This window comes from Tachyglossus aculeatus, assembly GCF_015852505.1.
Source record: "Tachyglossus aculeatus isolate mTacAcu1 chromosome 12 unlocalized genomic scaffold, mTacAcu1.pri SUPER_6_unloc_1, whole genome shotgun sequence".
Taxonomy (NCBI): Eukaryota; Metazoa; Chordata; class Mammalia; order Monotremata; family Tachyglossidae; genus Tachyglossus; species Tachyglossus aculeatus.
Window position 1 is genome coordinate 405,162 of NW_024044828.1, and position 12,113 is coordinate 417,274.

Genomic DNA, 12,113 nt, shown 5'->3' on the forward strand with positions numbered 1-12,113 from the left:
CCAGAGTCCCACACACTGTCAATAGGTAAGGCCCATCCCTGCTCCTACTTCTCCCTGGGGAAGGCAGTTGTGAGGACGTCCTTAACCACGGTGGTACTGAGGCCAACAGTTCGAAACAGCTGGCTTGGAGTAGGCTGTTGGTTGAAAGCCCCTAAGGCACTGTTGGTCACATTTGAAACCATCCCATCAATTTGCATACACATGGTGAAGTCGCCCTGATCAGTTTCAAAAATCTCTCGGGCTCCGACAACCTCCCCTGCTCCAAGCATAGCGGTGTCATGGGAGGCACCATAATGTTTGGGCATATTCAGCCTGTTATGCAGGGTGATGGTGAAACAACATCCATCGTACTGTCTCAGCGAACAATTACCCCTCATGATGTGATCGCAAAGGGGACTGTCTAGCGACGATGTTACCTCCAAACCTCACCATGCAACCCCCATCAAGGCTGATGAGATACTGTAACAATTCTCCGCCCCGTTGTCCACTCCTCCAACGTGAGGGGAATGGCCGGAAGCTGGCACCCTGCTCATAGTGATGTGGAAGGTGCAGGCAGACCCAGGAGGCTGTGCCGTTGGTGATGTTAGTACAATTAGTAAAGCACTTAGTACTGTGCTCTGCACGCAGTAAGCGCTCAATAAATACGATTGAGTGAATAAATGAATGTTATTGGGGTGCGCCTGTTGGGCGATCATCTCAGCCAGCGACGGGGCAGTGTCCATGCATCGGTGTTACCCAGACAAGGTCAGCCTTTCCAGTAGGATCCCAGATTGGCGGGGTCCCATTCTTGCTCCACAGATGGCTGTCAGATTCCTGCGGGGAACAATAATCATAATAAATATACTAATTGTGGTACTTGTTGAGCACTTACTATGTGCCAAGCTCCGTTCTAAGTGCTGGGATGGATACAAGTTAGTCAGGTTGGACACAGTCCCTGTCCCACATAGGGCTCACATTTTTAATCCCATTTTACAGATGAGGTAACTGAGGCCCAGAGAAGTGGAGTGACTTGCCCAAGGTCACACGGCAGACATGTGGGCTCACAGTCTTCATCCCCATTTTACAGATGAGTTAACTGAGGCACAGAGAAGTGAACTGACTTGCCCAAAGTCACACAGATGACAACTGGCGGAGCCGGGGTTTGAACCCATGACCTCAGACTCCAAAGCCCGGGCTCTTTCCACTGAGCCATGACCGATGATCACCAGCGTGGCTCAGGGGAAAGAGCCCGGGCTTGGGAGTCAGGGGTCGTGGGTTCTAATCCCAGCTCCGCCGCTTGTCAGCTGTGTGACCTTGGGCAAGTTGCTTGACTTCTCTGTGCCTCAGTTACCTCATCTGTAAAATGGGAAGTAAGACTGTGATCCCCACATGGGGCAACCTGATAATCCTGTATCCTCCCCAGCACTTAGAACAGTGCTTTGCACATAGTGAGCGCTTAATAAATGCCATCATTATTATCACTATTATCCCCACCTGCAGGGAGTTCTCTCGTGTCCATGGGGGTGGCTCTTGCCCAACCATAACACTAATCACCTTGACTATCTGTCTCAAAGGTGGTCCATATTGGGCTCCCCTGCTGTGCCTCCTGGGTGTTGAGTGCCCAAACCGCTCTATGCAACATGGGTCCCCAGACTCCCCATTTACCTGAATCGGCCCAACTCAACCCTGACTTGCCTTTAAACATACCATGCCACTTTTCCACCATCCCATTGGACGGAGGGTGGTAGGGGATGTGGAGACCCACATAATTCCCCTAACCTCTACCCACTGGGCTACTGTCCAATTGGCAAAATGGGAAGAAGCATTGTCTTACTGCACTTCGCTCACCATGGGTAGGTATGCGAACCACAGATGGCACTCTTGGCTGTGGGGGTTGGACAAGTTTACACCATGCCTAAGCCACTGATGGATCTCCACACTCATAAGAAGGTATTGCCACCCTTCCCTACTCCAGGGAAGGGGCTCTGTGAAGTCTATCTGTTATGCTGACCAGAGAAGGATCCCTTCCCTGAGGTTTCCCCATGCCTGACCTTAGCCAACTGTCTCCTGCCTGGCTTTTACATAGCACACGGATCAGATGACGCCATCTACTTGCTTTCACCTGACCGGCCTTCCCATGCGTCGGCTCTGACCTACACTCTGCCTTGTTCACTCTCTTGGTGGAACCAGTCCATTGGTTTTCGATCTGTGCTCTGGATCGCCAGAATCTGGGCCAGGCAGTCCACTTCCTTGTTCCAGTTGAGTTGCCATGAGATCCGAGCCTCTGCCATGGACATCCACATGCCTGACCTGCAAAGGTGGCTGACACGCGATTTCCAGCAACTCTCACCACAGCTGACAGTGATGTGGGCTGGGAACGTGTCTGTTTACTGTTGTATTGTACTCTCCCAAGTGCTTAGTACAGTGCTCTACACACAGTAAATGCCCAATAAATATGATTGAATGAATGAACACAGAGCACTGTACTAAGTGCTTACAAGCTTACAATACAGTAGAGTTGGTCAATGTGACCCCTTCCCTCAAGGAGCTTCCCATCTGCTGGTAATACAACTGCGCATGTTCTGATTTAAATTATTTTTAAATCAGTCACTTGTCTGATTTAACATGTGGGCCACTTGGTGGGCCACAGGAAACATTTTAGGATGTAGGAGGAGGGGATGTAAGTCAGTGCTCCTGCTGCCCCTACTTGTTGGCTGGCAGATGCAGCCTCTGCCATGTGGCTCAGTGGAAAGAGTTCGGGCTTTGGAGTCAGAGGTCATTGGTTCAAATCCCGGCTCTGCCAACTGTCAGCTGTGTGACTTTGGGCAAATCACTTAACTTCTTTGTGCCCCAGTTCCCTCATCTGTAAAATGGGGATTAAGACTGTGAGCCCCACGTGGGACAACCTGATCACCTTGTATCCCCCAGCACTTAAAACAGTGCTTTGCACATAGTAAGCGCTTAACAAATATCATCATCATTATTATTATTATTATTATTATTATTATTATTATTATTACTGCCCACAATCCTCCCTGAGCTTCAGGGAGTGCTCAGGTGGCTCACCTCACTACCACAGTCACAACTGCCCCCATAATTTTAAATTAATTCCCTCCCTCTCTTCCTTGTGTGATGCCTGGTGTTGTTCGAACAACCAGGCAATAATAGTGGCAGTGGCTCCTTTAAATCCCTTGGCCCTGACCCCCATTTCAATATGAGTTGACTCTACTTTTTGAGCATTTACTATGTGCGGAACACTGTACCAAGCATCTGGGAGAGAATAATAGAATTAGGAGATATGATTCTTGCTCTTATGGAGCTTACAAGACCTTAGAGGACCAGCATGGCTCAGTGGAAAGAGCACGGGCTTTGGAGTCAGAGGTCATGGGTTCAAATCCCAGCTCCACCACTAGTCCACTGTGTGACTTTGGGCAAGTCACTTAACTTCTCTGTGCCTCAGTTACCTCATCTGTAAAATGGGGATTAAGACTGTGAGCCCCACGTGGGACAACCCAATCACCTTGTAACCTCCCCAGCGTTTAGAACAGTGCTTTGCACATAGTAAGTGCTTAATAAATGCCATCACTGTTATTACTGTTTTCATTATTACAATCTACAAGGCCTTAACACAGGATCACTGATCAGAAAAGGACTTTGCTATTCCCCACAGTACTTATGCGTATATCCTTATACTTTGCTGCTTCCCCCTATCTAATTTATCATAATGTCTAGCTCTCCCACTAGATCGTAAGGCCCTCGAAGGCAGAGATCCTGTCTACCAACTCTGTACCCTCCCAAGAGCTTAGTACAGTGTTTTGCACACAGTAAATGCCCAGAAAATACTATTGATTGACTGATAAAAAGGAAAGACAAATGAAAACATATTTTCTAATTGAAAGTGAGGTTTTCCTGAACAATATCTAAATCAATCTGAGCAGCCAAGGGCTTTCTACACCTTGAGATTTCAGTGTCTCAATTCATTTTTTATCTCTGGTGTCTATGCCCCTGCCATTCAGATGGTCACATCCAGATTGTAAGCTCATCCGCTAGACTGTAAGCTTGTTGTGGGCAGGGAACTGTTTTGCTATACTCTCCCAACTGCTTAGTATAGTGCTCTACTCACAGTACGTACTCAAGCAATATGAAGGATTGATGGACTTATAGGTGGCTGTCAGCTGAACTGAGATTTTGCAAAGCAAAATTCTGTTCATTTTTATAGGCCTTTATTGCATTTTAGAGCCTGCTGGAAGAAACCCAATGGCCATCGACAGATTAACCTATCTCAGCACCAATATGGACCGTATTTATCAAACATCCAGCCAGCGCTAGAGGCCCTTCTCTCTATGGAACAGAGTCCAGAGTCCCGGATATTCGCATCCTGTCAACCACATGGCCGCAACCCGCCTTGGTACAGTTACTTCCCAGAAAGTGAGGAAATGCACCAGGGAATCCAAAGCAATGAAGTTTTCTGGGGGCATTAAAGGATAATGCAGACTTGGGCCCATTTCGGGTCTTTGATTATAATTTGAATGGTGCTGCTATTGGGACAGGGTGAAAGGAGAGATTACATTCTAGGTTCAACTAGAAAGAAGAGCACTTCGAAATTCTGACTTTTTAAGTACATACATTTATGAAAATGATGTTGATTAAAAGAGGGCAGATCTTACCAGAGATAATAACCCTTGCTTAACTAGGGACCATATCTGGACTAAGATTCACTTAATACCATCTTCCAACCCTATCCAATCCTCTACGTTATGATTCTGTAATTCTGAAAATGAAAAATCGGTATGAGGTATAGTTATTGACTAATTACCCTGTCAGTGGCAAGATTTTGAGGTATGACAACAGCTTTCTGGTGCACACATGAACATCCTTATGTAACCCTCAAGTTCCACAACTCTGCAGGGGCAAATCACACATATTTTTAATAGCAGGTACCCTCAAATTCATTTCTGAGGTTTCTTTTGTAAACTCTTCAGAGCCTTTTTGTTTGAAGTATTGTTTGAGCATACACCTGGGAGTCAGAGGACCTGGGTTCAAATCCCAGCTTGTCATCTGCCTGCTATATGAACTTGGGCAAGTCACTCCACTTTTCTGTACCTCACTTACCTAATCTGTAAAATGGGGACTGGGAGCCCCATGTGGAACACTGACTGTGTCAAAACTTTTCAACTTTTAGAAAGCAGAGGGCCACCCACAATGGCTGCAACTATGACATCTGCAACTTTAAGACTGAAACTCTGTTCCTCCTGTCAGGTTTAACACTTTACCAGTTATAGTTTTGTTTAATCTTTCTTCATATGAGAAGCAGTGTGGCTTAGTGGAATGAGCTCGGGCATGGGAGCCAAAGGACGTGGGTTCTAGTCCCGGCTCTGCCACTTGTCTGCTATGTGACCTTGGGCAAGCCACTTAACTTCTCTGTACCTCAATTACCTCATCTGTAAAATGGGGATTAAGACTGTGAGCCCCATGTGGGACAACCTGATTACCTTGTATCTACCCCAGTGCTTAGAACAGTGCTTTGCACATAGTAAGTGCTTAACAAATACCATTATTATTATTATTATTATTATTATTAGTCTGTCACCAATTCCCTCTCCATGTTATTTTTAGATTATGAACCCTTTGGGGCTCAGGGATTATGCCTATATCTCACATTTCTCAGTGCTTAGTAAAGTGCTTTGCACATAGTATGGGCTTAATAAATACTGTTATTGCTATTACTACTACTATTACTACTACTACTACTACTCTGTTGGTGTACATACACATACATGCATGGGTATGTGAAAATTTTCAGGAACTGGTAAATGAAAGAAAAATAAAAAATGCTATTCTTATTTTTAAAAAGCAGGAATTACCAGTTTTTCCTCAAATATGGGGCATGTCAAAATATGGTTTGTTATAATAATGATAGTATTTATTAAGCACTTACTATGTGCAAAGCACTGTTCTAAGCACCATGGAGGTTACAAGGTGATCAGGTTGTCCTAAGGGGGGCTCACAGTCTTAATCCCCATTTTACAGATGAGGTAACTGAGGCCCAGATAAGTTAAGTGACTTGCCTAAAGTCACACAGCTGACAAGTGGCAGAGCCGGGATTCAAACCTATGACCATTAACTCCAAAGCCCGGGCTTTTTCCACTGAGCCACTTTGGACATCTGAGAACCAATCATCCTTTGGAGCCCACAAGTTTTAAAAATCATTTAGAGACCTTTATTTCCATGACCTCGAGGCATCCTATTCTGAAGATTTTTTTTAAATGTCAGGGTCTTAAAAACTAAATTTTATGAACAAATTACACAGATATGTCATTTCCCAATGGGAATTGGTGGAATTTTAGAGCAATTAATATTCACACAGAAACTCAAAGAACTCCGGGTTGTAGGGACAACAGTTTGTTTTAAATCAGGAGTGAAGAGTCAAGCCTTATTGGTAACGTTTAAAAGTTGGAATTGTCGGCATAAAATCTTTTCTGTTCAAGATCACATAGTAAATTCAAGATTAATCTATCCTGTGCCACCAATCAATCCATAGGCACCTGTATATATGTTTGTACAGATTTATTACTCTATTTTACTTGTACATATTTACTATTCTATTTATTTTATTTTGTTAATATGTTTTGTTTTATTGTCTGTCTCCCCCTTCTAGACTGAGAGCCCGCTGTTGGGTAGGAACCATCTCTATATGTTGCCAACTTGCACTTCCCAAGCGCTTAGTCCAGTGCTCTGCACACAGTAAGCGCTCAGTAAATATGACTGAATGAATGAATGAGCCAACCAACCCCGATGGTATCAATTGGGTGCTTACTATATGCAGACCACTGTACTAAAATGCTGTTCTTAGTACAACTCAATACAATAAAGCTGGAAGGCACAATCATTACCCTCAAAAAGTCTACAGTGTAGTAGGGGATACAGAAATTGAAATTAATTACAGACAAGGGGAGTAGCAGAATATAAGGATATGTATCTAAGTGTTGTGGGGATGGAGGGTGGGGTAAGTACCAAAATGCTTACAGAGTAAAGACCCAAGTATATAGGCAACAGTTAGGGAAAATAGGGTGAGAAAATGAGAGGTTAGTCAGGGAAGGCTTCTTGGAAGAGATATGATTTTAGTAGGATTTTGGAGATGGGGGAGAGTGATGGTCTAATGGAGAGAAGCAGCATGGACTAGTGGAAAGAGCATAGGCTTGGGAGACTGAGGCTCTGCCACTTGCTGTGTAACCTGGGACAAGCCACTTAACTTCTCTGTTCCTCAGTTTCTCCATCTGTAAAATTCCCTTCTACCTAAACTGTGAGCTCGAAATGCGAACTGTGTCCAACCCGATGATCTACCCCGTGCTTATAACTGTACTTGACACGTAGTAAGTGTTTAACAAATATAATGACAAAAGAGTTATTATTATTATTATTATATGAAAGGGGAGGAAACCTGAAGCAAAGGTGGGGGTGAGCAAGGGATGGATGGCATGATAGACAGGCCGAAGTACAGTAAGAAAGTTGGCATTAGAGGAGCAAAGTGTGAGGGCCGGGTTGTAGTACATGAAGGAGGTTAGGTAACAGTAATAATAATGATGGCATTTGTTAAGCACTTACTATGTGCAAAGCACTGTTCTAAGTGCTGGGGGGATACAAGGTGATCAGGTTGTCCCACATGGGGCTCACAGTCTTAATCCCCATTTTACAGATGGGGTAACCAAGGCTCAGAGAAGTTAAGTGACTTGCCCAAGGTCACACAGCAGACATGTGGTGGAGCCGGGATTCGAACCCATGACCTCTGACTCCAAAGCCCGTGCTCTTTCCACTGAGCCACGCTGGTAGGAAGGGGAGAGTTAAGTGACTTAAAGTTAATGGTAAGAAGTTTCCATTTGATATGGAGTTGGATAGACATCTGTTTGAGGTTTTCAATGAGTGGGAATATGTGTGCAGAACACTTTCTTAGAAAAAACGATCCAGACAGTAGAGTGAAGTATGGATTAGGGTGGGGAAGGACCAGAGGCAGGGAGACCAGTGAGGAGGCCGACCCCATAGCTGAGATGGGCTATGATGTGTTGTTTGTGCCACTTCAGAGACACAGAACTTCCCCCATCCCCTATGCCTTTCAAGTGGAGGTCGTCATTTTCAACAAAATGAAATGTCCTTAAACGATTTTGAATTAGTTATAGACATGGAAAGAAGCATAACACAGAACAGCAATCAAAAATGAGGAACCACGTTTACAACAGAGGCTCCAGGAAGAACATAATACAAAAAGGATGAAATCAAATAGTAGAAATCAAATACCATGGGTCGTAAATACCGCACAGCAGCAAGGCAGTATTCCACGTGATGGAGAAAGCAGGTTTCCCAGAATTACTAATTGAAACTCATCAGCAGGAAACCGACGGCTGCCTCTGAACTGGTGTAATGAACATAGCTACTCTACAACATGCTACTCGTGGTTGAGAATGTCAAAATCATACCACTAATAACAACAATAATAGTGGTACTTGTTAAGCACTTACTATGTATCAGGCACTGTACTAAGTGCTGAGGTGCTGAGGAGAAGCAGTGTGGCTTAGTGGAAAGAGCACGGGCTTGGGAGTCAGAGGTCATGAATTCTAATCCCAGCTCTGCCACTTATCAGCTGTGTGACTTTGGGCAAGTCACTTAACTTCTCTGTGCCTCAGTTACCTCAATCTTATTAGCCACATCCTTATCCATTAGTGTAAAGCTCAATGTCGATTGCAGCATCTTCCTCCCTGTGAGCTTCTTATGGGCAAGGACTGTGTCTATCAACTCTATTACATTGTACACTGCAAGCTCTTATGGAGCTCTGCATACAGTAAAGTGCTCCTTCAAACCTGGAGGATGGCCAGACATCAGAATTTTGCAGTCTTCAGAAGAGGGAGAAGGGTCTTTTCACCATTGACCATCAGCCTCAGGCCTCAGTAATCACTCTAAACATAAATACATTCTACAGAAATGCTCTGGGCCTGTCACTCCCCTCCTCAAAAATCTCCAGTGGTTGCCTATCAATCTTCGCATGAAGCAGAAACTCCTCACTATTGTCTCCAAAGCTCTCCATCACCTCACCCCCTCCTATCTCACTTCCCTTCTCTCCCTCTACAGCCCAGCCCGCACACTCTGCTCCTCTGCTACTAACCTCCTCACTGTGCTCATTCTCTTCTGTCCTGCCATCGAACCCTGGCCCATGTTCTACCCCTGGCCTGGAATGCCCTCCCTCCACATATCCACCAAATTAGCTGTCTTCCTCCCTCCTCCCTTCAAAGCCCTACTGAGAGCTCACCTCCTCCAGGAGGCCTTCCCAGACTGAGCCCCCCCTTATCCTCTCCTCCTCCTCCCCCCCATCGCCCCCACTCCCTCCCTCTGCCCTACCCCCTTTCCCTTGCCACAGGCCTGTGTATATTTGTACATATTTATCACTCTATTAATGATGTGTATATATCTGTAATTCTATTGATCTATTCTGATGGTATTGACACCTGTCTACTTGTTCTGTTTTGTTGTCTGTCTCCCCCTTCTAGACTGTGAGCCTGTTGTTGGGTAGGGACCATCTCTATATGTTGCCGATTTGTACTTTCCAAGTGCTTAGTACAGTGCTCTGCACACAGTAAGTGCTCAATAAGTACGATTGAATGAATGAATGGAGCAGATTTCCCAGAATTACTAATTGAAGCTCATCAGCAGGAAACTGATGGCTGCCTCTGAACTGGTGTAATGCACATAGCTACTCTACAACATGCTACTCATGGTTGAGAATGTCAAGATCATACCACTAATAACAGTAATAATAGTGGTATTTGTTAAGCACTTACTATGTATCAGGCACTGTACTAAGTGCTGAGGTGCTGAGGACAAGCAGTGTGGCTTAGTGGAAAGAGCCCGGGCTTTGGAGTCAGAGGTCATGGGTTCAAATCCCAGCTCCGCCACTTGTCAGCTGCGTGACTTTGGGCAAGTCACTTCACTTCTCTGGGCCTCAGTTACCTCATCTGTAAAATGGGGATTAAGACTGCGAGCCCCCCATGGTACAACCTGATCACCTTGTAACCTCCCCAGCACTTAGAACAGTGCTTGGCACATAGTAAGCGCTTAACAAATAGCATTATTATTATTACTACATTACAAGCAAATGAGGTTGGACACAGTCTCTGTCCCAAATGGGGCTCACAATCTTATTCCTCATTTCACAGACGAAGGAACTAAGACATAGAGAAGTGAACTGACAGAGCAAGCTAGTGGGAGAGGCAGGATTAGAACTCAGATTCTTCTAACTCCCAGGCCCATATTCTATCCGGTTGGCCACACTGCTTTTCTGAAGGAGCGCCTACTATGTGCCTGTTGGCTCAACTCCCAGCTCCAGTGATGAAGCAGACAGTAAATTTGACTGCTCAGGTAGGGCAGCCTGGCTCAGTGGAAAGAGCCCGGGCTTGGGAGTCAGAGGCTGTGGGTTCTAATCCCAGTTCCACCACTTGTCAGCTGTGAGACTCTGGGCAAGTCACTTCACCTCTCTGTGCCTGAGTTCCCTCATCTGTAAAACGAGGATGAAGACTGTAAGCCCCCCGTGGGACAACCTGATCACCTTGTACCCACCCAGTGCTTAGAGCAGTGCTTTGCACATAGTAAGCGTTGAACAAATGCCATCATTATTATTATTACCCAAGAGAGCATCCATTCTCAGAGAGTCGCCTGGGGATTACAATAGGAGGAAATGCTCAAATGGTCATGAGCATTATTATATAAGTCCCTCATAAAATAAATGTAGTTTGAAATGGAAGTCAGCATGGCAGCATCCACAGTAACTCTATCTCGTGATTTCCCTCTTAATGTTTATAGGTCTAGTCTATAGGGAAATTTAGCTAGAATCCCTATTAAATAGTAAAAAAGAAAGATAATACTGAAAATGAATACTAGAGTCTAGATCAGAGGGAGAATTTCAATGCAGGTGAATTTCATTGGAGAAGCAGCGTGGCTCAGTGGAAAGAGCACGGGCTTTGGAGTTAGAGGTCATGGGTTCAAATCCCGGCTCTGACAACTGTCAGCTGTGTGACTTTGGGCGAGTCACTTAACTTCTCTGTGCCTCAGTTACCTCATCTGTAAAATGGGGATTAAAACTGTGAGCCCACCGTGGGACAACCTGATCACCCTGTAACCTCCCCAGTGCTTAGAACAGTGCTTTGCACATAGTAAGCACCTACCAAATACCATTATTATTATTATTATTATTTTTACAATGAGCTTTCCAACTGGACTTGGGGTACTTCTATTGCTGGGAATTCTGTCCAACCAGGTGATCTGTAAAACAGTTTCAAATTAATCTAGAAGCATAACATGCTTGGGTGGGATGGGGAGGAAGTCTTTTGGTACCAATGGGTTTCTGGTTATTGAGTGCCAACACCATGCAGCTGTTTTATAGACTCTAACATTAGATAAGGGCCGAGCACAGTGAAAACAAAATTTAAAGCATTCAGATCAAAAATCTAAGAAAAGGATGTGGATTTTCTTCTTCTTGGTTTGCTCATTTCCCTAAAAATTTGCAAAGCATGAAGTTTTTTTAAAAGCCATGGGTACTTACATGCACTGGGAAAGGAATGTTGAAAAGAAATAACTTTATTTGGACTATTCGGTGGATTTTTCAAAAATATTAATTTCTGCAGGGAGAAAATAATCCTATAAGTAAGCCTGCTTCACAATTAGAAATCATGATTCATATATCTCCTGATATGTTTTTACTTAATGAATGTCTCTGGCAAAGTCTTCTTCCCATTAGGGGTAAGACAGGAACTCCTCTCTCTATTATTTCTGGACTAAATTCTTATTTTAGGAATAGAAACCCAATGGATATGCATGGGGGAAACCATTTTGCATGATCAGATAGCTTTCATTTGGACTAGAGCCCAGGAAGAGATGGGATTTTAAAGGTGGGGAAGTAGAATAGCCTAGTGGAAAGAGCACAGGTTTGGGAGCCAGAGGACCTGGGTTCTAATCCTGACTCTGCCCCACATCTGCTGTGTGACCATGGACAAGGTACTTAACTTCTCTATGCCTCAGTTCCACCATCTGCAAAACTGGAATTCAGTATTTGTTCTCCATCCTACTTAGACTGTGAGCCCCACATGGGTTCT

At 44.6% G+C, this 12,113-nt stretch overlaps 1 long non-coding RNA gene across 1 annotated transcript in view; it reads right to left on the bottom strand.

Annotated features, from left to right (window-relative positions):
- Nucleotides 1-677: 677 nt before the first annotated feature.
- LOC119921157 overlaps nt 678-12,113 on the bottom strand; it is a 46,007-nt gene continuing 34,571 nt past the window's right edge. The window contains exon 4 of the long non-coding RNA XR_005448474.1: nt 678-813. This is a non-coding gene — a long non-coding RNA (uncharacterized LOC119921157). The remainder of the gene's footprint in view (nt 814-12,113) is intronic.